Below are 25071 nucleotides of genomic sequence, written 5' to 3' on the forward strand. Positions count from 1 at the left end.
CCCGGAACATGGATAGTGAAATTCTGTCCTACCACCAGAGTCCAGAAGAATAATCTTCGGAGGAGTGCCTCTTATCCAAGAGCAGTGAAGGACTGGATTGGGAGGAAAAAAACCCACCGCCATCCTTACATCTGATGGCCATGCACCATCCTTCTCCGCTACGAATGTTCAGTAACTGCAAATGTTTAGGAGCTGCTGTAGATGACGTTGATTAGAAAATTGTCCACTCGAAAAAACCCGCCACATCCTTCTCTTCCGATTTTATTGGTACAGTGCATACAAACCACAAACTACAAATCCCACAAGCCCCTCCGCATCAGTGCAAACCTGTTTAAAGACACCAATCCCAATTTACAAGCAGAAATCGGTGCATCTAGTGTTGTCATTCACTTTTAACAAACACATCAACAGGATATACTTACATAGAAACAAAACCCCCTGTGTGGCCCCGCTACAAAGGGTGCTGAGAAAAAAATGTTTGTCTAAGCCTGGTGCATGGTGAATTTTCAGGAAAATATTTGATGAACTGTATCAAAGATGAACTTAGCACATTCGCAATGAAAAACCTAACACTAGTCATGTTACAGTATGCTACCAAGCTTTTGGCTCTGATATGGTTACTAGGACAGTTGTTAAGCTTCTTGCAATTTCTAATGTTCTTGAACCTCTTACATTTTTAAACTTTGTTTTCTTTAAAGTCTTTAAATTCTTGCTTTGTCAATAATTAATTTTTGTCAATTACCTTACTTAATATATCTGTACCTTTTGAATGAAATCTCACTTGATTCAATTTTTTGTCAAATAGATTTCTGAGCTTACCTTCCAACCATGTCTTGATGTCCCCAGCCTACTGTTTCACTTTTCAAATCTAAATGTAAGCCAACATTACTATTGCCCTGCACTAATTGTCAAATTCCTGATAAGTCCACCTTCATAGAAGGTTTCTAATGGGTGAATATGTGAGAAGATTCCAGTGCTGATGTGGCCAGCATTGAGTTGATGTGACAAAAATATTGTGCTTCTGTTGACTGCTGGATGTCAATCACTGAAATTAAGCCTTTAATTCACAGACTGGGCCCTGACTTGTTGTAGCAACAGATTTGTAAATCTTCAATATTATTCCATACTTCATTATCATTGACTTTTATTTTGATCAATTTTAAGAGATTTTTGCCAGAAAATGGAAGTATATGTATAATAAAACTTGTAATAAAATTTGCGTACTATTTACAAAGTCATAAATGGCATGAGAAACACAGACAAATGTGAAAATGCAAAGGTGACAAGGCAGCCCCTTGTTTTTCTAAATAATTTCAAGCCTCCAATCCAGCAGGGTCTAGGAATATGCAAAGGCTCTTATTCAGTATTTAAAGACAGGACAGACTGCTATGCTCATTCAGGAGGCATTCATAAAGTCACTGAACTGCCATGGTTGTTGACAGACTACAGCATCTCCCTGTCTAGTTTTCTAGGAGCCAAGTATGTGCTTCATCTAAAAGCATTATTATGAATATAATCAGTAATACATTTCTAGGAGTTTTTAGACTAGTCTTTTTTTACTAAATTGATAACTCTATGTAACAAATGCATTTTTGTTTTTTAATGCATGAAAATAGCCACATGAGTGATAATCCAGTTTCCCTTGACATACATTTTTACAATAGCAGGGAGAATGAACTGTATTTGTGTTTAGCAGCCTTTTTGCAAATGAACAAAAATAGCACCTAAAACAATTAGAAAAAGATTTCCACTTTTGAAAAAGGTGAAATAAAATTATTGCACACATCAAGCCATCTATCCATTCTTCCATCCATCTTCCTAACCTGCCTTTCTATGGCAGGATCATGGGGTAGCTGGAGCCTATCTCAGCAATCACAGGGTACAATGCAGGAACATGTGGGCAAGGTGCTGGCACACCTCAAGCGTTGTTTAAAAAATCAAAAGTGTCTGACAGGAATCACAGAGTTTCATGTTCTTTAACGTTCTGCACTGTATTTCCATCCATCCATCCATTTTCTAACCCGCTGAATCCGAATACAGGGTCACGGGGGTCTGCTGGAGCCAATCCCAGCCAACACAGGGCACAAGGCAGGAAACAAACCCCGGGCAGGGCACCAGCCCACCGCAGGACACACACAAACACACCAAGCACACACTAGGGCCAATTTAGAATCGCCAATCCACCTAACCTGCATGTCTTTGGACTGTGGGAGGAAACCCATACAGACACAGGGAGAACATGCAAACTCCACACAGGGAGGACCCGGGAAGCGAACCCGGGTCTCCCAACTGCGAGGCAGCAGCGCTACCACTGCGCCACTGTGCCGCCCTGCATTGTATTTGTTGTTGTTAATTTTAATAACTTTTATGAATCATCATACCACCATTTTGTTTGATTTTTTTTCAGTGGGTGCCACCATTTCCAATGTTATCTATAATGGGCACTGCCAAGTTATAATAGTTGCTGCACACAAGATGATGACATGTAGTGGGTGACGTCATCACACAATGACAGCATGCTTTCCAAGGCTTCAAACAAAAACAAGGAAAATGTTCTTGCAATAAACAAGTTCTGAAACACTTTCGAAAACAAACAATCACTTTGGTTTAGTCAGATTTCCTCAATGATTTCAATTTTAACTTGGTTAATAGTTCCCCCCAATCCCCATGCTTCAAACCTTTGCCTGCTTCCTAATGACTGTTTCTGAATATCCTTAATAAATTTAACATTCATTTTCTGTCATTACTGACTTTTTATTCCATTTGCATTTGCTTTTGTTCAAAGTAAACTGAACTGACAACTTTCCATTTATTGCGGCTGTGTGTCCAGTTGTATGTGAAAATTAACAGTTGGAAATATAAGGGAATGCAGTGTGTGACACTTTGGAGTAAATGTTAATAATAATTTCACCATATTCTATACATGTAATAATACAAATGAATTTGACTTTCATATTTAATGGCCTGAATATATTATGAAAACAGTTTTGAAATTTCTTTGTTGCAGAGTTGGTACATCTTCAGTCCTTGGCACCATGTCACCTTATGCCTGTTAATGCTTAATATCCAATTCTATCTATCTATCTATCTATCTATCTATCTATCTATCTATCTATCTATCTATCTATCTATCTATCTATCTATATTTACTTTTTGAAGGAACTGTACAAAATCATAATCAAATAGGCCTAATTTTACAACCCCATTTTACTTACAGGCACAGGGCAATTAGGGTTCATTTGGTTTAACAATATGTCAGGTGAATGTGGTGTCCTATTACAAGAAATTACCTGGAAAACGTCCTGAGGAGAAGTGGAAGTGAATGTGGAGTGGCAGTGGACATGGTATAATGAAGGCAAGGCCCTGGGAGGTAGGCAAAACATTTTGTAGTTTAGGGACTAAATAATCCCCTGAAGGTAGGATGTGATGCTCTATAAGGGAGCCATGCTCATTTATGTACTTTTGTTTCATACTATTGCAATTATAAGAGCCTACAGCCTAAATAAATACTTATTTTGATTCACCATCTGACTCAGTGCCATTTATGCCACAGGGGACAGGGTTCCCCATTACAGCATGTAAAAATACTTTTAAACATAATATACTTGAATCAAAGCAGGCCTGGAAACTCTGATTTTTAGCCAAATAAACATTCCCAGCTTTTATGTTCCTCCCAGCTCTCTGTAGTCAGTTATTTGAAAACAACGGTTTCATTTCACTCGGGCAGCTTTGCTCAAGGATGGTTATACATTGTGCAATGGTTAAAAAATTACTTTAGCACTAAAGACTTCTACTTTGGATCTTTTGAAATTTTTAAATAAAATAGGTGTTATTTTTACTCTGTTTAATATGAGTATTATATTTGATAAAAGATTTGTAATTCTTATTTGTATCATTTTATTCAATTGATCATTTACATCTTTCATTTTCATCTTTTTGGACAGCAAGCTAATTAAAGTTAAAAATAAATAAAATTTGATGGTATCCATTTTATAACTCAAAACAGATGTATGTTCACACAGCTTGCAAGTAGCATAACATCCCAAAATGTACAAGGGCAAGATGTCAATGCCTTGACCATCAACAATTGTATTCTTGCAAAGTCACGTGAGAATATACAAGATTACAAATTAATATATATTAATATATACAAGATTATAAAATTAATATATATAATTATATATAACTTTGCATGTCTGCTGCTTGCGTATGTGGATTTCACTTTCACTTTCACCAAAAAACAAAACTTTTAATTCTTGCAGATAGGCCACTTCATTTGGAAAAAACACTACTTTTCTCTGATGGCAACACGAATTAGTTGATCTACAAGTCTCCGACTTAAATCCAAACAATATCTACATACTTCTGTTATATCACCTATGTCCATATATTCAATCTCTTTTTGCTTTTACCTTTTCATCAATATCGCATTGAATTTTGATTCCGTGTTTGGAATTACATCGTGACAACGCATCGTATAACTGCCTGTGAGTGAATATCGTTTCTTACTCTCTACACGAACTGTGTCTGATAATAACGTTCACACAAATGAGAAATGATTGAATCATGTGTGTGGTTGTAAATGTTTTAGATGTGGTCAGGACTTTTCCAAATCTCTTTGCATAAAGTCTTGTCTCGTGGAGCTTGAAATTTTATCTTGCGGGATTTCACTTTCACCAAACAACAAATCTTTTAATTCTCGCAGATACGCCCCTTCATTGGGAAGAAAAACTACTTTTCCCTCATGGTAACACAAATTAGACGATCTACAAATCTTCAAATTAAAGTTTAAATCTGAATAATATATTTGATCTCTTTTCTCTTTTCTGTTATTTCACCAAGTAATAATTTCTGTTTGTTTGTGCTAATGCGATCTTTACTATCATTTTTTTGAGACTTTTGAATTTTCGTACTTCCATTATCTCTAACCTGCTCTGCATGTGTATTGCACCAACGTTTTTGAATTATTTTCAAGTCTTGCAGGACGTGAAAGTGTCTCTCTGTGAAAGTCACGTCTCGTCTCTCTTCCCAAGATTTTTTTATTATAATAGATATATATATGTATATATATATCTATACTAATAAAAGGCAAAAGCCCTCACTGACTCACTCACTCATCACTAATTCTCCAACTTCCCGTGTAGGTAGAAGGCTGAAATTTGCCAGGCTCATTCCTTACAGCTTACTTACAAAAGTTGGGCAGGTTTCATTTTGAAGTTCAACGCGTAATGGTCATAACTGGAACCTATTTTTCTCTATATACTGTAATGGACTTTAGCTCGATGGTCGTGGGAGGCGTCGCTGCATGTCACATCATCACGCCTCCCACGTAATCATGTAAACTGACTGTGACCGCAGTACGTAGAAAAGAAGGAAAAGCTCCCAAAGAATGCTGAAGAAAAACGCATACAAGCTTATTCATAAGTGCAGCTACTGCGGAAACAAAGCACGGTGTAAACCGTAAGTTTAAATTAAGTTTATGGACACGCTCCCGCTGCCGTTTGTCATGCCTTCGTCGAATACTTTATTTGCGAGATGCAAGTTTAATGAGAAGACATGAGGTATAAACGAGACTTTGGATCACTTTGTAACGGAGTTAAAATTGCTGTAGCGAGAAACTTTTAAGCGCCGGGTCTTAGCTAACATTAAATAAAGCTGTGGACATCGCAACATCACACAAGAGAGCAGCTCACGTGAACTGACTGAACGCAGTACGAGTGATCATTTCCACCAAATACTCACAGAAAAATCTACAAGTTAATACACACACTGTCTCTAGAGTTTCTCCACACTCAATGTATTCCTCGCATCCCCGTTATACCCTCTGATCTCCCATTTCAATTCAGATGCCTCCAATTTCCAGTAAGGCTCTGCTTCGCGATAACAAGTAATAAGTCTCAGGGACAGACCCTACAAAAGGTTGCCATTGATTTCTTTTCTCCTTGACAACTATACGTTGCATTCTCAAGAGTGAGCTCGCGCAGCTTCGTCATATTACAACCGGAGTGCAGAACTGACAACGTGATATATAAAGAGAACTGTAACAATCGTAATAAATGAACAATAAAACAGCAGAGAACCCATTGATTAAATAAAAAGGCAGCTTCCTTGGCGAAGCAAGGATAAAGGATGGCCTTATATGTCGTTCGTTTATAAAAAAGCGAAGCTGTGTAAAGGCTTCTTCACAAAAAACCAGCGGAGCGCCTTATACGAGCAGGCAGTCAGCTAAAGAAGGGAATCAATAAATATCTATAATCTTAATAAACGAACAAAAAATAGCATACAAGCCGCGGATTAAATAAAGGAAATGGGTACCTGAACAGTAAAGTAAGTCTCGAATAGCTACACAATAACTATAACAATCATAATAAACGAACAATAAAACAGTACAGAACCGCGAAGCAAGGAGAAACGTTGGCCTTATATGGCGTTCGTTTATAAAGCAGCGGAGAAGCTGTGTGAAGGCAGCTACACAAAAAAACAGCAGAGCGCCACACTCTGAATCTATTCCTGGCGTCACCGTTATACCCTCTCATCTCCCATTTCAATTCAAATGCCTCAAATTTCCAGTAAGGCTCTGCTTCGCGATGACAATTAATAAGTCTCAAGGGACACACCCTACAAAAGGTTGCCATTGATTTGAGGCAACATTGCTTTTCTCCTGGACAAAACTAGACGTTGCATTCTCATAAGTAAGCTCAGTGCACAGGTTGGTCATATTAGATCCGGAGTGCTGAACTGACAATATGGTATACAAAGAGATCCTTAACAGATAGTTATTGGTATATTTTCCCTCAATTTAAAAAGGTTTTCTTTTCTTAATTGAAATTTAAAAGCAGTACTTCGTCGCTGCGAAGCTTGAGGATTTTGCTATATACAGTATATATATATATATATGTAGATATGTATATATATATATATATGTGTATGTATGTATGTATGTATGTATGTGTATATATATATATATATATATATATATATATATATATATATATATATATATATATATATGTAGATATATATATATGTGTGTGTGTGTGTATGTATTGTAATGGATGGCTGGTTTCATATTCTGGTCCTCACACCCAGGCCGCCAGGAGGAGCTCTCCCAAGAGCATATACGGGCCCCGAATTCCAGCAGGGCCTCATGGACTATGTAGTTTTTATGCACAGCCCTGCTGGATACCTTGGGGGCCACTGGGAGTCGCTGTCGGGAGGCCAGTGGACTCTTTTGTGCACTATGACCCGGAAGTTCGTCACAGGAAGAGCAACGGGCTTCCAGGATGAGGAAAAGCATTGTTTAACCTGACCCCGAAGGAATAAGGACTTGTGGACTGTTGGATTGGGAACACTTCCGGGTCGGGGAATATAAAAGGACTGAGGGAGCTCTCAGACGACGAGCTGAGCTGGGTGGTAGGAGGGCAACGCATCTGGGAGTGGAGGATTGTGATTTATTATTGGATTGGTTATTGTTTATTGAGAATAGTGGAGTGGTGGTGCTTTGTGCACAATTATTATAATAAAAAATAATTATTGGACTTTTACCTGGTGTTTGGCGTGGTACCTGAGGGTTCAAGGGAGCACTAGCGCCCCCTACTGCGACAGTATGTATGTATGTGTATATATTTATATATATATGTATGTGTATGTGTGTATATACTGTATATGTATATTTATCTGTATGTATGTGTATACTGTATGTATATATGTATATGTGTATGTGTATGTATGTGTATATATATGTTGATATGTGTATATATGTATATATTTGTAGATGTGTATATTTATATATACTGTATATATAGATATGTGTAGATATGTGTAGATGTAGATATGTATATATGTATATGTATATATGTTTATACTGTATGTGTGTGTGTCTGTGTGTGTGTGTATATATATATATATATATATATGACAGCAACACTCATAACAGTGACAAAACAATTACATTGACAATCATGTTATGTTATTTTTAAAATGTTTCCTTTTCTTTTTCATAACTTCTTTAACATACTACTTCTCCGCTGTGAAGCGCGGGTATTTTGCTAGTATATCCATATACAGTATACTAACTGTCCCCCGTGGCTCTGCCTGCATAGTAGTGAAACAGGACAAACTTTAAAAATCAATAAACAAACAGGTATCACTAGCTAAGTGGAGACAAGGTACACTCCAAAACGAAGAGGTAGACGGACTTGAACAGAGGCTGGCACACGAGCAAGGAGTGCCCTGCCAGGCTCTCTACTCCTGACGTCACACTTCCCTCTCCCCTCAATCTGCTGTGTTTCTCTCGGATTTGCACAAATAAATCGGTACTGCAAGTAAACTAGGATACTTGGCGCAATGAGAGAAGTCACAAAATCAAGCAAATTATAGAAAAAGACCTGATCTAAATCCATTATGGTGGATTTATATATATATATATCTATACTAATAAAAGGCAAAGCCCTCACTCACTCACTCACTCACTGACTCACTCACTGACTCATCACTAATTCTCCAACTTCCCGTGTGGGTGGAAGGCTGAAATTTGGCAGGTTCATTCCTTACAGCTTCCTTACAAAAGTTGGGCAGGTTTTATATCGAAATTCTACGCGTAATGGTCATAACTAGAAGCAGTTTTTCTCCATTTACTGTAATGGAGATGAGCTTCAACGCCGTGGGGGCGGAGTTTCGTGTGACATCATCACGCCTCCCACATAATCACGCAGTACATAGAAAACCAGGAAGACCTCAAAAATGCGCTTAAGAAAACATGCATTATATAATTGAGAAGGCAGCGAAACAATAAGAAGCGAGCGAGTGACATATACAACCATATTCATGAGTTCTGCTACTTCGAAACAAAGCACGATGTAAACCTACACTTTAAATTAAGTTCATAGACAGGCTGCTGCTGGCGTTTGTAATTTAGTGCCTGCCCATATAAGGCCGTCCGTCAGCGGCAATCCAATAGCAAACTGCCACGGGTAAATATTCACGGGTGAAGGACTGTGTTTATAGAGAGGAAGATGAGATGGTCAGGGGGGTGTTTGACACAAACTCAGCAAAACTGCGAGAGAAAGTTTTAAGTGCCAGGACTAAGGTAACATTAAATACAGCCACGGACATAGCACGAGATGGCACCAGCACAGCTGGGAACCTTCGATGCATGTACACCGAGTGGCTCACGTGAACTGACGCAGTGCACAGATAAAAGGAACAGTTCCAAAGAGCTGAACAAAAACGAATTACACAATTGAAAAGGCAGCAAAAATATGAAGCGCCTGATAAGCATATTCATAAATCCAGCTACTGCGGAAACAAAGCACACGGTGGAAAAGTCAATGTCCCGCTAAAGGAAGACAGTGTAAAAAAAACCCGTGCATGCAGTGTGTCAGGTCTCAGATAAAGAAGAAGACGAGCTGTTTATTGATGCAGTAAGAAACGAATCGATGAAAGAAACCTGTCATCTTTACAACGATTGACAAACACGGAATGTAACTTGAACACAACACATCCTACAAATACGAACCTGATTGAAAGAAATAATGATAATCAAATCCTTGATGACAGCAACACTCAGTAACACTCACAAAACAAATACTGTATATTGACAGTCATGTTACGCTATTTTTAAAATGTTCCCTTTTCTTTTTCTAGCTTTTTTAACACACTACTTCTCGCTATGATACGCGGGTATATATATATGTATATATATATTCCGATCTACATACTCGAATAATGGACACTTTATTCGCCATCAGTGATTGTTTTGGTAAAGCCATACTCAGTGTATTCATTAGATGAACGGTAAAAAAGTAAGAGCGAGGGGAGGATGACTTATTGAGGCATGCAGGCTGTAGTGCGCGTCAACTCTATCTGAATTGCGATCACATTTGAAAAATATATCTTTTCAAGTTCTATTTAGGCCATATGTGTAAAACTCAAGGGTCAGGGACACATCCGCCCGCATGTAATTATATCCGCCCGAGATCATTTTATATACTGTATTATTGTTATTAATGGCCCGGGTATATGAAGCGCTGGTAACACAATAAACTACAGATCCAATAATGCAGCGCTTCAGCTGCCTTGCCGAACACTTAAGCGTTAATCAAGTCTAGCTTATGATGCGGCAAGTTATTGCGAAGCTAGAGTTATTGCGCACTGAGTTTGCACGGCGCTTTGGTGACTTTGAAGAACAAAAAAAGTCCTTCTACATGCGGCTCGAACCTTGTGCATGTTTGGTAGCACATATCTGTGTAGAAGCTCTTCTCAGTGATAAAGACTAACAAAACAGCACACAGGAGTCGCCTCACTGATGAGCACCTGCAATCCATCCTGAGAATCTCCACAACACAGAACCTCACACCAAACAGAAACGAACTTGTGGCCAAAAAGATGCCAGGCGCCCAGCTCTAAAATGACATATGAGCAAAGACAACTGAATGATTTGATTTGTTATTGCACGTAAGAGCGGAGTCAACTGCTTTAACAAACAGCGTATTGCACTGATACTGAAATAGCTGTGTGTGTATATATGTAGATATGTATGTATATGTATATATATGTTTATATAGTTGTGTGTGTATGTATGTATATTTATATATGTGTATTTGTGTGTATATATGTGTGTGTATGTATGTATGTGTGTGTATATATGTGTGTGTATATATGTAGATATATATGTATGTATATATGTGTATATGTATAGATATGTATATATATATATATGTTTATGTGTGTGTGTAAATATATATATATATATATATATATATATATATATATATATATATATATATGACAACAACACTCATCACTCACAACAGTGACAAAACAATTACATTGACAATCAGGTTACGTTATTTTCAAAATGTTTCCTTTTCTTTTCATTGCTTCTTTAACACACTACTTCTCCGCTGCTGCTGGTATTTTGCTAGTATATATATATATTGTGGTAGATAGGGGGCGCTCTCGCTCACTTGATCCCCTGTCCACGACTCCAGACACCAGGTAAAAGTCCAAATATTGACTTTATTTTCTTGCCACAGTGCACAAAGCACACTCTCCACCACCATACTCATAAATACAAACAATAATTACAATAAACCAATCCTCCAGCTCCCAGATGCGTTGCCACCCTTCCACCCAGCTCAGCTCACTGTCTGGGAGCTCCCACAGTACTTTTATATCTCCTGACCCGGAAGTGTTCCCAATCTCCAGTCCATGTGATTCTCAATCACTTCCGGGTCAGGTAAAGCTCTTCTCTTCAACCCGAAGCCCGTCGCTCTTCCTATGACGAACTTCCGCGTCATAGGGCACAAAGAAGTCCTCGGTCCTCCCTGCAGCTCCCTCTTGTGGCCCCCATGGCATCCAGCAGGGCTGTGCATAAAACCCACATTGTCCATGATGCCCTGCTGGTCTTCTGGGGACCTCCATGCTGCAAGGAGGGCTCCACCTGGTGGCTTGGGGGTATTGGCCGGGATAAACAGTCGACCATCCTCCACAGTATTCCCCTCCCAGCGACAAATTATAATGATTCGGAGCGGCCTGCCCCGAGAGGGAAGTCTTACTCCAAGAGGACGTTCTGGTTGAGCCTTAATTAATTCGAACATCTTGGTCCCTGGAGAACCTAGGGGGAATATTAGTCCAAACCGACATCTTGTCCCCGTCTCTCCAAGGACAGTTCCGCCAAATATGGCCCAACCTTCGGCACCCGTAACACTACCTTTGTCCTCCTGGTATTCTCCCCCTACGGGACTGAAAACAATAAGGAAATGTTAGGTCCGCCTCTTCTCTTGCTGGGAGAGAAACCCCTGCCGCCTCTAACGGTGCTTTCTCTCTTTCTTTCTTGTCAGGAGACCCCGTTTTATTTTCGGGATCACCTGCTTAATCTGGGGCTTGTCCACAGTCTGAGTCTCTCTATTAAGTAAAGGGAAACCCTTTATTGTTTGCACCCCTTTACTTTTACAAATTACCGGTAGCAGCATCTTTAGGGCTGCCTCGCACTCGATTAACGTACCGACCTTGTTTGTAGGGCACGTAATGTACTGGCACCTGCTATTTATTAAAATCAGGCCCGGTTTACACTGCGTCCCTCTTGTTTTATATACGGTACGGGTTTCACATACCTGTACTGCCACATCATGATATACGGGAGGCTCCCCACCAAATCGCCGCACGTAGTCCCGCACCTTCTCCAATGGCGCTTTGGCTGCAGCTCCCAATTCCCTGATGATCTTTTCAATGGTCGTCAGGACCTGTAGAAAACTATTTACGGGCTCGATCAAGCGCTCGAGTTCCCGCAAGTCAATATTATTTATTTCGACCGGCAGAAGACTTACTTCCTCGTCTGTCTTCCTTGCTGGCCAGGAGCCAATGAGCACGCCCGCCTCTGCCACTTGCTCTGACAGGTCTCGCGGAGGCTTCTGGGACTTGGGTCGCTTTCTTCAGCGGACTGTGGTCTGTCTTATTTACGTTTACGACATCCCGAACAGCCATTTCCCAAACCTTCTTTCCTTTATGATTTGTGAGCGGTGCTCCGCTTGCCTCCCCCTTCCCCTTCGGAAAGATCAAGTCCGTTCCTTCGGGCTCGAAGGCGCAAACAGTGGGACGCGGACGTCCTCCTTCCCAGAATTCACCGGGTTTGCTGCCGTGTCCCTCGTTAGCTGCCATCATGCGGAAGTCGTCTCCTCTGTGCTCAGGTTCTGACTGGAGCGCGCCGTTGTCTCTGGGCAGTCTTCTTTTCCCCACGGAGCCTCCAGGTGATCTTCTCCGAGGTACATGCATGGGACAAAGTGAGTAATAATAAAAGGATTTTCCATAACGTTCCCAGCACGTACCTCAGAGCGCTCGTTGAATCCTGGAGATTTCTCCGGACTTGAAAGGCAGCTCCTTAACTCCTCCCGAGCGTCGGCCATTGCACACAGGTCACTCCCGCTGGCGATAGTGCTTTGCTTGCCCTTCCTCTTCCCCATTTTGGACTCGGTTTTTTCGGGTTCTGGCGATGTTGTGGTGATTCCTGACGCCGTTGTGTGTTCAGGGTTCGTTACCCACAGAAATATTTTATTCAGGTCTTCTGCAATAGACGCTGGAGTATCCTGCCGGCTACGCCACTGTGGTAGATAGGAGGCGCTCTCGTTCCCTTGAACCCCTGTCCATGACTCCAGACACCAGGTAAAAGTCCAAATATTGACTTTATTTTCTTGCCACAGTGTACAAAGCACACTCTCCACCACAATACTCATATAATCGATCAATAATTACAATAAACCAATCCTCCAGCTCCCAGACGCGTTGCCACCCTTCCACCCAGCTCAGCTCGCCTTCTGGGAGCTCCCACAGTCCTTTTATATCTCCTGACCCGGAAGTGTTCCCAATCTCCAGTCCATGTGATTCTCAATCACTTCCGGGTCAGGTAAAAGCTCTTGTCTTCAACCCGGAAGCCCGTCGCTCTTCCTATGACGAACTTCCGGGTCATAGGGCACAAAGAAGTCCTCGGTCCTCCCTGCAGCTCCCTCTTGTGGCTCCCATGGCATCCAGTAGGGCTGTGCATAAAAACCACATTGTCCATGATGCCCTGCTGGTCTTCTGGGGACCTCCATGCTGCAAGGAGGGCTCCACCTGGTGGCTTGGAAGTATTGGCCGGGATAAACGGCCGGCCATCCTCCACAATATATATATATATGGAAGCAAAGGTCTGTGATACAGTTTGCATATTTGTAGCTAGAGATCCACAAGGAGTAAGTCACATATTTTAAAATACATTTTTATTCCTAAGCTTTCGACAACCTGCCAGGTGTCATCATCAGAGGAAAATGATTAGACATGCAGGAATCAAAGGCAATATATAGCAAGTGAGGGGTGGGAGTGGATTAGTTGAACCCCACCTTAAAAATATGTAAAATATTAAGCTACCATATTAATTTTATCCCTCATATCACAAATCCAACAATTCCAAAACATTGAAAAATGCTTGAAAGGCAGAGACAGTATTCTAATTTGGCAGAATAAGGTGTCAGTCATCAGGAAGTGTCTCATCTTTTTTGTGACTTACAATATATGCCTTACAAATATTTTCTCCTTGAATTTCTGTGAAGCTATGGAACTTTGCCAAACGTGTCTTGTAATCCTGGAGGATTCTTCTTATTTCACATTGAGTGCTATCTTGGACCATTGTTGAAAATGAGTGTCCTAAATGTTTGCACTGTATTATTGTTCTGATGAGTTATACTAGTAAGTAAGAATTTCACTGTAGTATGCACGATGTACACATGAGAATCTAATATATAAAGCTCAAAGTGGGTGTGCAGATGTGTTTGCTCTTTCTACAATTCCACATCCTTTGATCAAATCTGAATAAAATTTTGCACATATATCCCATTTTGTCAGAAGTGACAAGGGACTACTTTGGAACCCAAAATTTTGACCCTGGGGGTAACTTACTGGGGTTGGGGGGGCTTGGAGAAGGGGTCTTTTTCACTGCTGTTAGTTTTAATTGCAGTGCTAGATACACCAATAGACAAAGCATAAAAAACACATGAAAAATACACCTGTGTTAATACATATTGTTACATATACACAAGTATAAATCAAGCCTTCATGTTAATATTGGAATTAAGTGCTATTTGTCTTATTTTCTCTCCACAAACCACCCATATACATCCACTAAAACCTCTGCTCTTACCTACATATCATTTGGAGCTGTTATGCATATGGATTCTTCATGACCATTCAACAAAGACTCAATATAATAAAGCAGTGGCACCGCGTGTTTGAACTGCATTTTAATTCTATTGAGCAGCATCAAACCAATTCAATGTGGTAGCGTCTGAATCCTTCCCCCTCCACAACAGTGCCACACATTGAAAATCACTGCAAAACTTCTAATGCTGTAAGAAAAATGGAAATGTTGCCAATTATGCATATAAAGTGCATTAAATAATTTGTCAAATGTGTTAACCAGCCTTATTTATTATATGGCTGAAGAAATTTTACTGTATGTTAAAACTGAAGTTTTAAATCATATTAAAATTATGCATTATTCTGCTATTGCATCTTCCTGGCAGCCGTACTGTAACATTAGCTGTAGAATGAACCATGTGCAGTAGGAGTAATTCAGAATATTCATTTTTAGAAACCAGTGTTAACATACTTCTGATATTTCTCTCTTCTGGGCCTTGCACCAGTATGCTGTGGCTGTCAGCACTTTTGTACTCACATGTTGTAAAGTTGCTTTTTATTATTCATTATGGTCTCCAAGTATTTGACCTTTTCATTTACACTTACTTGTATACTGAGAAATACTCTTTAACATTTTAAGTGGTTTTCTGAATATATGCAGAGCTCCAATTTCAGAAAATTAAAGATTTTCAATATTTGTCTTTCATTATGGCAGCATCAATTGTGGGAAATCCTCCAGACATTTTTAAAGTTTAGTAAGTATATATTTTCTTTGTCTTCCTGGAGCCAAAGCACACTTTTTATATCAAAAATACCAAACTCCATGTAAATAGATAGATAGATAGATAGATAGATAGATAGATAGATAGATAGATAGATAGATAGATTTTCCTCCCAATGACATGCATGTTAGGTTAATAGTTCATACCAAATTGCCCATATTTAAATGTTGGTATATGCATGAATGCAATAGTCTGGCACGCTGTCAGCTATTTCCACATTTGCACACAATGCTGCCAAAATACGAGGTCTGTCTATTAAATAACGAGACTGACACAATAACTGACTTTTATTTATATAACAGATCTATTGCTTGTCCCCTTCAATATACTCCCCATTCGCAATTACGCACTCATGCAGTCTTGGTTTCCACTGGTCGAAGGCGTGGAGCAGATCATTCTGTCAGCTGTTTCAAGACATTTGAAGTTTTCTTATTTACTTCTCTATCACATCCATTGACTGAAAACGTTTTCCTTTAAGCACCGATTTCAATTTAGGAAAAACACACATGCACAAGACATGCAGTCTTCCCCATAAACCTCAGTAAGCATTTGTTCAATTCTGCTAAAAATTGTGAATTGACACGTTGCTCAACTTTTAAACTTAGCATGATTCCGGCACACAAGGGTAAGCACAACTGCATTAAACGGTGAGTGACAATCAACTAAACAGCAGAGAGTGTTGTTGTTTGTCGTGCAGGTTTAGACAGGTTTAAATATGCATGGCAAACACTCATAATCAGTTCTCACTGCTTTATTTAAGAGACAGAAACAGGATCTCATTATTTAATGGACAGACCTGGTATGCTCATATACAGTACTTAATGACCTCTTCAACTCCATGATGGCTTGTCATACCTACAAGTGAGTGTTTGTGGATGTGTGTGTGTGTGTGTGCGAGTGTGCTCTGGAGGGGACTGGCATCTGTGACGGGTTTCACCACAGGAATTAAAATGAGAAGTTAAAAGGTAATTATTTATAGATGTCTTTTTGTGTAAATAAATAAGACATGTATACTGGTAAGCCAGTGGTTTTGGTGCAGGTGAGGTAGGCAGCCCATGCAAGGTGGATGCTGCAAGTAAATGAAAGTTCATTAGAAGAAAATTAAGAGGTACCAGGAAAAGTTAACAATGAATGCTTACAAGCTCCTCTGTCTGCATGTTCTGGTGTGCATGTCAGCGAGTGTGTGAAGTCACTTAGGAGTACGTTTCCAGGAGAGGTAGTGAGTCATGTGGCCAGCTTCATGACATTGATCCCCCATTGGCAGGGATCGATGAGGCAATGGGTGGGGTTGGGCACAGCGGTCCCGTGGCTGTATACGACCAGTGGGTTAGGAGGTTGAAGTTATCTTTCTGTCACAGATGACCAGACAGAGAACAACTGGAGCAGCAATATTGTGGAGATATCCTTAGAGGTTTAATAAAGTCGCTATTTTGTAAATAGTTCAGTTCATTCTTTTTCTTTAATTATTTCTGATAAGAAATGATTATTTTTATTATAAATGATTGTTGTTTTTTTACTGTTGGCCAAGTATTTTCATCTGTTGATAGAACTGTGTTTATATGTCTGGATGACAATGTACTGATTTTGATTTTTTTTTACATATTTTTGTCAGTTCATTACTGTAGATAAAGAAGCACTGTTTTATCTCTTTTGTATTTTGGGGGCTGTGTTTCATTTCTCTCAACTACTAGCGTTTTTTGTGACCTTCAAGTAGCACAGGGTTTCATCCGTGTTTAGCCGAATGCACAGGGCATCACAGAATTTTGTCCAAGGCCAGTTTCTGCCTTGTGGCTAATGCTGCTGGGATGGGCTCTGGTCCCATTCAATCCCAAATTGGATTAAACCGATGTGAGAATGCTATGCTGACTTTTACAGTTGACCATAGCAAATTACAATATTATGAATCACAACACAAAAATGAAATCTGCAGTCGATGGGATGCATCACAGGTCACACTAACACCAAAAGCTCACACATGCTCACACTGAGTCATCCTAAAACACATATGCTGTGAGTCGGAAAGTGTACTGACATGGAGAGAACATGCAAATACCATATAAAATGCAAACTGAGCTGCTATTTGACAAATAACATTTAAAATTAATAAATAAGCATTATTTTTGTAAGATTGGGAAAAGAATTACATGCAATTACAGAGTAACAGATTGAATCTAGAAAATATGTCTTATAAAGTCTGCTGCAAGAAAATACAAACACATAAATCCAATTCTAAAATCCTTACACTGGCTCCCAGTTAAGTTTAGGGCACATTTCAAAATCCTCCTTTTAACATATAAAGCATTAAATGGCCAAGGTCCGGCTTACTTGTCTGAAGTGGCCAAGGTCTGGCTTATTTGTCTGAACTCATCATGACTTACAAACCGGAGCGCACATTAAGATCTCAAGATGCCGGTCTGCTTATGATTCCAAATATTAATAAAATAACAGTGGGAGGTTGAGCTTTTAGTTACTGGGCCTCTAAACTGTGGAATGGTCTGCCTGCCAGTATAAGAGATGCCCCTTCAGTCTCAGCTTTTAAATCCCAGCTGAAGACTCGTTATTTCAGTTTAGCATATCCTGACTAGAGCTGCTGATTTACTGTATAGACTGCATCTCTGTTGTCAGTCATTAGCACTAAAACAAAATAACATGATAGTTATAATTGGATACTAACCCTCACCTATTCTGTTTTTCTTCTTGTTACTCAAATGTGGCACTTGGTGCCACGGCCTACCTGCCAAGTTGTTTTGCCTGCCTAAGGTAAAGACATCCCTGATGGAGGATCGCAGGAATCGTGGGAAAGAGGGGTTCTTTCATCAGATTAGCGCTATTTTAGCTGTGGAATGGCCAAATGGGGGAGGCAGCTTGATGGACGAGGTCTCCAGGACTCCAAACAAATCCAAATCATATTATGTGATCTCATCTACTGTTAAATTCTGCTCTGTACTTCTAAAATTTTTATTTTTATATTGTATTGAGGATTTGTTCTGTGTATTGTATTGTATTGTATTGACCCCCTTCTTTTTGACACTCACTGCACACCCAACCTACCTGGAAAGGGGTCTCTCTTTGAACTGCCTTTCCCGAGGTTTCTTCCCTTTTTTCCCTACTGGGGATTTTTTGGGAGTTATTACTTGTCTTCTTAGAGAGTCAAGGCTGGGGGCTGTCAAGAGGCAGGGCCTGTTAAAGCCCATTGCGGCACTTCTTGTGTGATTTTGGGCTATACAAAAATAAATTGTATTGTATTGTACTTATGAGTGACATTACATTCACCACTGTCCACAAAGGCTAATAAGATATTGGCTTATACAGTGGACTGTGTGGTAAAAAAATAAGCAGAAGACAGAAAAAGGTTTGGGGATGGGGATAAGAGGAAGAGGTGAAATCAGGGCAATAAGAACAGAAACTGATGTGGCAGGAAGGTGGATTATGGGTACTGGAAATGACGTCATCAGGGTTTGCAGGAAGTTAAGTTTGGGTGGACAGTTAACAGTGGGTGGACTGGTGGTGATGTCATTGGGAACTGCAGAGGAACAAGAGGAGATAGGATCAGGTGAGAACTCCAACCACCAGGCTGGCTGACGGATGATATTATTTGAGCCAGTACACTGTCCCCCATGTGCATGTGTGTGACAAATGTGTGCAATACACTTCAAGAGAGGTTACAATTAAATTGTGTAATGCATCTGTGAAGCCCAAAAATGTTAATTTTAAACATTTTTAAAAGGATGTAAAGGTGGAAGAAAAAGTTCTGAGAATTGCATTTGGGGTTATTACAGCACTGTAAGATTTGACCTACAACATCAGGAAAAATTGAAGAAGTTAAATGTTTTACTGAGTCTAAATTATGACAACAGTAACAGCTGACATATGAGAAGTTTTTAAAATTATGAAGTATTTCTTTGAATGTTTTCAGAAATGACAATAATCACAGAGGTGCATAGACTCTTTGAGCATCTTACCTTGTGGTGATATTGGAGACCCTTAAAGCTCAGCTTCCTTGTTCTCCTCAAACTGTTTGTAGTGTTCTTACATATCAGTTACAACTCTTTAAGGACACCAAAACCTTTCACCTAGAGATTGTAGTTTTTCAGTCTTTGTACCCGGGCTACAATTATGGAAGCACAACACAAATGGTTACTTACACTAGAAATTATGACTGGTTACTCTGCCATTATAGGAAAAAGTTCAACAGTGAAATGACAGAGGTTTTCAATTATGTACCTGACTGATCTGACATGTCTCTTAAATGAGTTTCTACAAACTGGATACACAGGCCAACTGAACAGTAAACAAGGTTGGAATGTTCAGGAAGATGTGTACGTAAATGTAAAAGAAAAGCTTTGTAGCAGGGCTACATAATAATAAGTGTTTGTTTTTTGTCTGTGCTGAGTGCTTTTTGTTTTCATCGTCCCATTTACTGTCCATTATATACAGTGGTGTGCAAAACTATTTGCCCCCTTCCTGATTTCTTATTCTTTTTGCATGTTTGTCACACAAAATGTTTCTGATCATCAAACACATTTAACCATTAGTCAAATATAACACAAGTAAACACAAAATGCAGTTTTTAAATGATGGTTTTTATTATTTAGGGAGAATAAAAATCCAAACCTACATGGCCCTGTGTGAAAAAGTAATTGCCCCCTTCTTAAAAAACAACCTAACTGTGGTGTATCACACCTGAGTTCAATTCCCGTAGCCACCCCCAGGCCTGATTACTGCCACACTTGTTTCAATCAAGAAATCACTTAAATAGGAGCTGCCTGACACAGAGAAGTAGACCAAAAGCACTTCAAAAGCTAGACATCATGCCAAGATCCAAAGAAATTCAGGAACAAATGAGAACAGAAGTAATTGAGATCTATCAGTCTGGTAAAGGTTATAAAGCCATTTCTAAAGCTTTGGGACTCTAGCGAACCACAGTGAGAGCCATTATCCACAAATGGCAAAAACATGGAACAGTGGTGAACCTTCCCAGGAGTGGCCTGCCGACCAAAATTACCCCAAGAGCGCAGAGACGACTATTCCGAGAGGTCACAAAAGAACCCAGGACAACGTCTAAAGAACTGCAGGCCTCACTTGCCTCAATTAAGGTCCGTGTTCACGAGTCCACCATAAGAAAGAGACTGGGCAAAAACGGCCTGCATGGCAGATTTCCAAGACGCAAACCACTGTTAAGCAAAAAGAACATTAGGGCTTGTCTCAATTTTGCTAAGAAACATCTCAATGATTGCCAAGACTTTTGGGAAAATACCTTGTGGACTGATGAGACAAAAGTTGAACTTTTGGAAGGCAAATGTCCGTTACATCTGCCGTGAAAGGAACACAGCATTTCAGAAAAAGAACACCATACCAATAGTAAAATATGGTGGTGGTAGTGTGATGGTCTGGGGTTGTTTTGCTGCTTCAGGACCTGAAAGGCATGCTGTGATAGATGGAACCATGAATTCTACTGTCTACCAAAAAATGCTGAAGGAGAATGTCCGGCCATCTGTTCGTCATCTCAAGCTGAAGCGATCTTGGGTGCTGCAACAGGACAATGACCCAAAACACACCAGCAAATCCACCTCTGAATGGCTGAAGAAAAACAAAATGAAGACTTTGGAGTGGCCTAGTCAAAGTCCTGACCTGAATCCAATTGAGATGCTATGTCATGACCTTAAAAAGGCGGTTCATGCTAGAAAACCCTCAAATAAAGCTGAATTACAACAATTCTGCAAAGATGAGTGGGCCAAAATTTCTCCAGAGCGCTGTAAAAGACTCATTGCAAGTTATTGCAAACACTTGATTGCAGTTATTGCTGCTAAGGGTGGCCCAACCAGTTATTAGGTTCAGGGGGCAATTACTTTTTCACACAGGGCCATGCAGGTTTGGATTTTTTTTTTCCCTAAATAATAAAAACCATCATTTAAAAACTGCATTTTGTGTTTACTTGTGTTATATTTGACTAATGGTTAAATGTGTTTGATGATCAGAAACATTTTGTGTGACAAACATGCAAAAGAATAAGAAATCAGGAAGGGGGCAAATAGTTTTTCACACCACTGTATGCGTCAATAAATATTGTCCCTGTAAGTGAAAAGGGGAAAGATAATGGAGGGACCACAACCCAAGATGGAAATCACCTGTTGGATCCACCAGTTACATCCAGGACATTTTGCATTTAAACAAGAGGAGCAAAAGGCAAGGGATAGGCGAAGAGAAAGAGAGAGAGGAAGAAAAATAATAATTTTATGCATATTTCCACTTGATTCCGAACATCGTACCAGTCCATTAATTGCTTGTTCAGGATCCAGATTATTAACACAACAGCCAGCACCAAAAAACCCTGGGGTTTGGACTTCTGCCAACCACTGCCAAGGACACATACGGTGAGGTTGTTGTTTTTTATTGTCAAGAGGAAGCAAGATTTCACACCAGCCAATATCCAACATTTGCCGGACTTTATTAGCTTTTGGACTCATCTATCATTTTCATTTCAACCGCTGTTTATCATTTCATCTGTGTTTGTGTTTGTTCAGTTAGTGTTTAGGGGCAAGGGAGGGTTCTTTATAAATATTTTGTATATTCGTGTCTTATATAATAATTAGTCATTGGAGTCATTGGGATAGTGGTGTTTTGTGGACACAAATATAAATATATATTATTTAATATTCATCTGTCCTCGTGTATATTTATACAGTGGGATGCAAAAGTTTGGGCAACCTTGTTAATAGTCATTATTTTCCTGTATAAATCGTTGGTTGTTACGATAAGAAATATCAGTTAAATATATCATATAGGAGACACACACAGTGATATTTGAGAAGTGAAATGAAGTTTATTGGATTTACAGAAAGTGTGCAATAATTGTTCAAACAAAATCAGGCAGGTGCATAAATTTGGGCACCGTTGTCATTTTATTGATTCCAAAACTTTTACAACTAATTATTGGAACTCAAATTGGCTTGGTAAGCTCAGTGACCCCTGACCTACATACACAGGTGAATCCTATAATGAGAAAGAGTATTTAAGGGGGTCAATTGTAAGTTTCCCTCCTCCTTTAATTTTCTCTGAACAGTAGCAACATGGGGGTCACAAAACAACTCTCAAATGACCTGAAAACAAAGATTGTTCACCATCATGGTTTAGGGGAAGGATACAGAAAGCTGTCCCAGAGATTTAAGCTGTCTGTTTCCACAGTTAGGAACATATTGAGGAAATGGAAGACCACAGGCTCAGTTCAAGTTAAGGCTCGAAGTGGCAGACCAAGAAAGATTTCGGATAGACAGAAGTGACGAATGGTGAGAACAGTCAGAGTCAACCCACAGACCAGCACCAAAGACCTACAACATCATCTTGCAGCAGATGGAGTCACTGTGCATCGTTCAACCATTCGGCACACTTTACACAAGGAGATGCTGTATGCGAGAGTGATGCAGAGGAAGCCTTTTCTCCGCCCACAGCACAAACAGAGCCGCTTGAGGTATGCTCAAGCACATTTGGACAAGCCAGCTTAATTTTGGAATAAGGTGCTGTGGACTGATGAAACTAAAATTGAGTTATTTGGGCGTAACAAGGGGTGTTATGCACGGAGGAAAAAGAACACAGCGTTCCAAGAAAAACACCTGCTATCTACAGTAAAATATGGTGGTAGTTCAATCATGCTGTGGGGCTATGTGGCCAGTGCAGGGACTGGGAATCTTGTCAAAGTTGAGAGACGCATGGATTCCACTCAGAATCGGCAGATTCTGGAGACCAATGTCCAGGAATCAGTGACAAAGCTGAAGCTGCACCGGGGCTGGATCTTTCAACAAGACAACGACCCAAACACTGCTCAAAATCCACTAAGGCATTCATGCAGAGGAACAAGTACAACGTTCTGGAATGGCCATCTCAGTCCCCAGACCTGAATATAATTGAAAATCTGAGGTGTGAGTTAAAGAGAGCTGTCCATGCTCGGAAGCCATCAAACCTGAATGAACTAGAGATGTTTTGTAAAGAGGAGTGGTCCAAAATACCTTCAACCACAATTCAGACTCTCATTGGAACCTACAGGAAGCGTTTAGAGGCTTTAATTTCTGCAAAAGGCGGATCTACTAAATATTGATTTCATTTCTTTTTTGTGGTGCCCAAATTTATGCACCTGCCTGATTTTGTTTGAACAATTATTGCACACTTTCTGTAAATCCAATAAACTTCATTTCACTTCTCAAATATCACTGTGTGTCTCCTATATGTTATATTTAACTGACATTTTTTATTGTAACAACCAACGATTTATACAGGAAAATAATGACTATTAACAAGGTTGCCCACACTTTTGCATCCCACTGTATCTATTACTGTCAATATATATCCATATTTGGTTTTACATATCTGTCTACTGTTTGTTTGTTATTTCATCGTGTCGGAAAAATATAGGAATATCTGTAAGGAGTACGGCTTGTTACTAGATAAAGAAGCCTCAGGTTATTCAAGGAATCGCCTTGGTAGTGTAGTGGCCGGTGTGGGTAAGGGGTCGGTCGTTACAGCTTAATGTAGTATCTCAGGAAACAGAAGAGTTTGCATCATTCTTCACAAGACCTGATCCAACTCCGGATGAAACTTCAGGAGACACGTGGCCACACCAATACTAACACAGACCCAATTTAAGATTAGCCAATTAGCCTAAGGTACACCTCTTTAGGATGTTTGAAGAGACCAACTGGAATCTTGGAAAATTACAAACTGGACATTGATAGTGGTAGAAGGAGGAGTGAAATACAGCTCCTCTGAAAGCAGCAGCATCCACCAACTAAGGTCACCCTTTGATATGAATGACTGAGTCTTGCCTGGCAAACAAATTATGGTGGTTTACAAAGATTTATGGAAGAAAAAAGGCCATTGAACTGAACCACATGTTTTGGGGAAAGAGGTAAGGCTAGCTGTTGCGAATCTTCCATCATGGCCTTCATCGTTTTTTGCCTAGACAAAGAATTGTAAAGGGTTCAAAGTGAACCTACAATTTAACTTCAGTGAAGGTAAGTGTGTTAGAAAGAAGGCATTTTAGGAAAAGGCCGGGTCATGCAGAATTCATGACATTTATTAAGCCAACCACACAAATAACATTGTGCCACAGCCCAGGAGATCAGAGAATACTAATTCAAGAGCAATGCAGGGCAGAATGCCACTGTCACAAAAGCTCTGAAAGTGCAAGAGAGGGACATAGGTGTGCATATTTGAGACAATTATTAAATAATTACCAAAAAGCATAGCTTATTGCCATAAATAACACCATTTCTGCCTCTTTACTTAAAAAAAGAACAACTGTTGCCAGCTACGGTTCAAAATCCAGATGTGGCAGAACACTTGTAGCATCTTTGGTTGTGAGAATAAAAAGCGATACGTTAGAGATATTTGACATTATATTATTAATCAAGATGTATTTTTTTGCCTCAAAAAAGGCATTAGCCTTGTTTTGCGAAGAAGATGAAATGCACATTTTATATGATTCAGTCTCTTGGCAACATTGAATACCCACAAAATACTTATTAAAGTGGGTTCAGTAAATACCAAAGCTTTTAACTACACAATAGGATTATTTGTAGAAGTCTCTGGTTTCCGGAGAGAGAGATGATTCATCATGGGTAAACTAGGC

The sequence above is a fragment of the Polypterus senegalus genome, chromosome 6, assembly GCF_016835505.1.
Source record: "Polypterus senegalus isolate Bchr_013 chromosome 6, ASM1683550v1, whole genome shotgun sequence".
NCBI lineage: Eukaryota > Metazoa > Chordata > Cladistia > Polypteriformes > Polypteridae > Polypterus > Polypterus senegalus.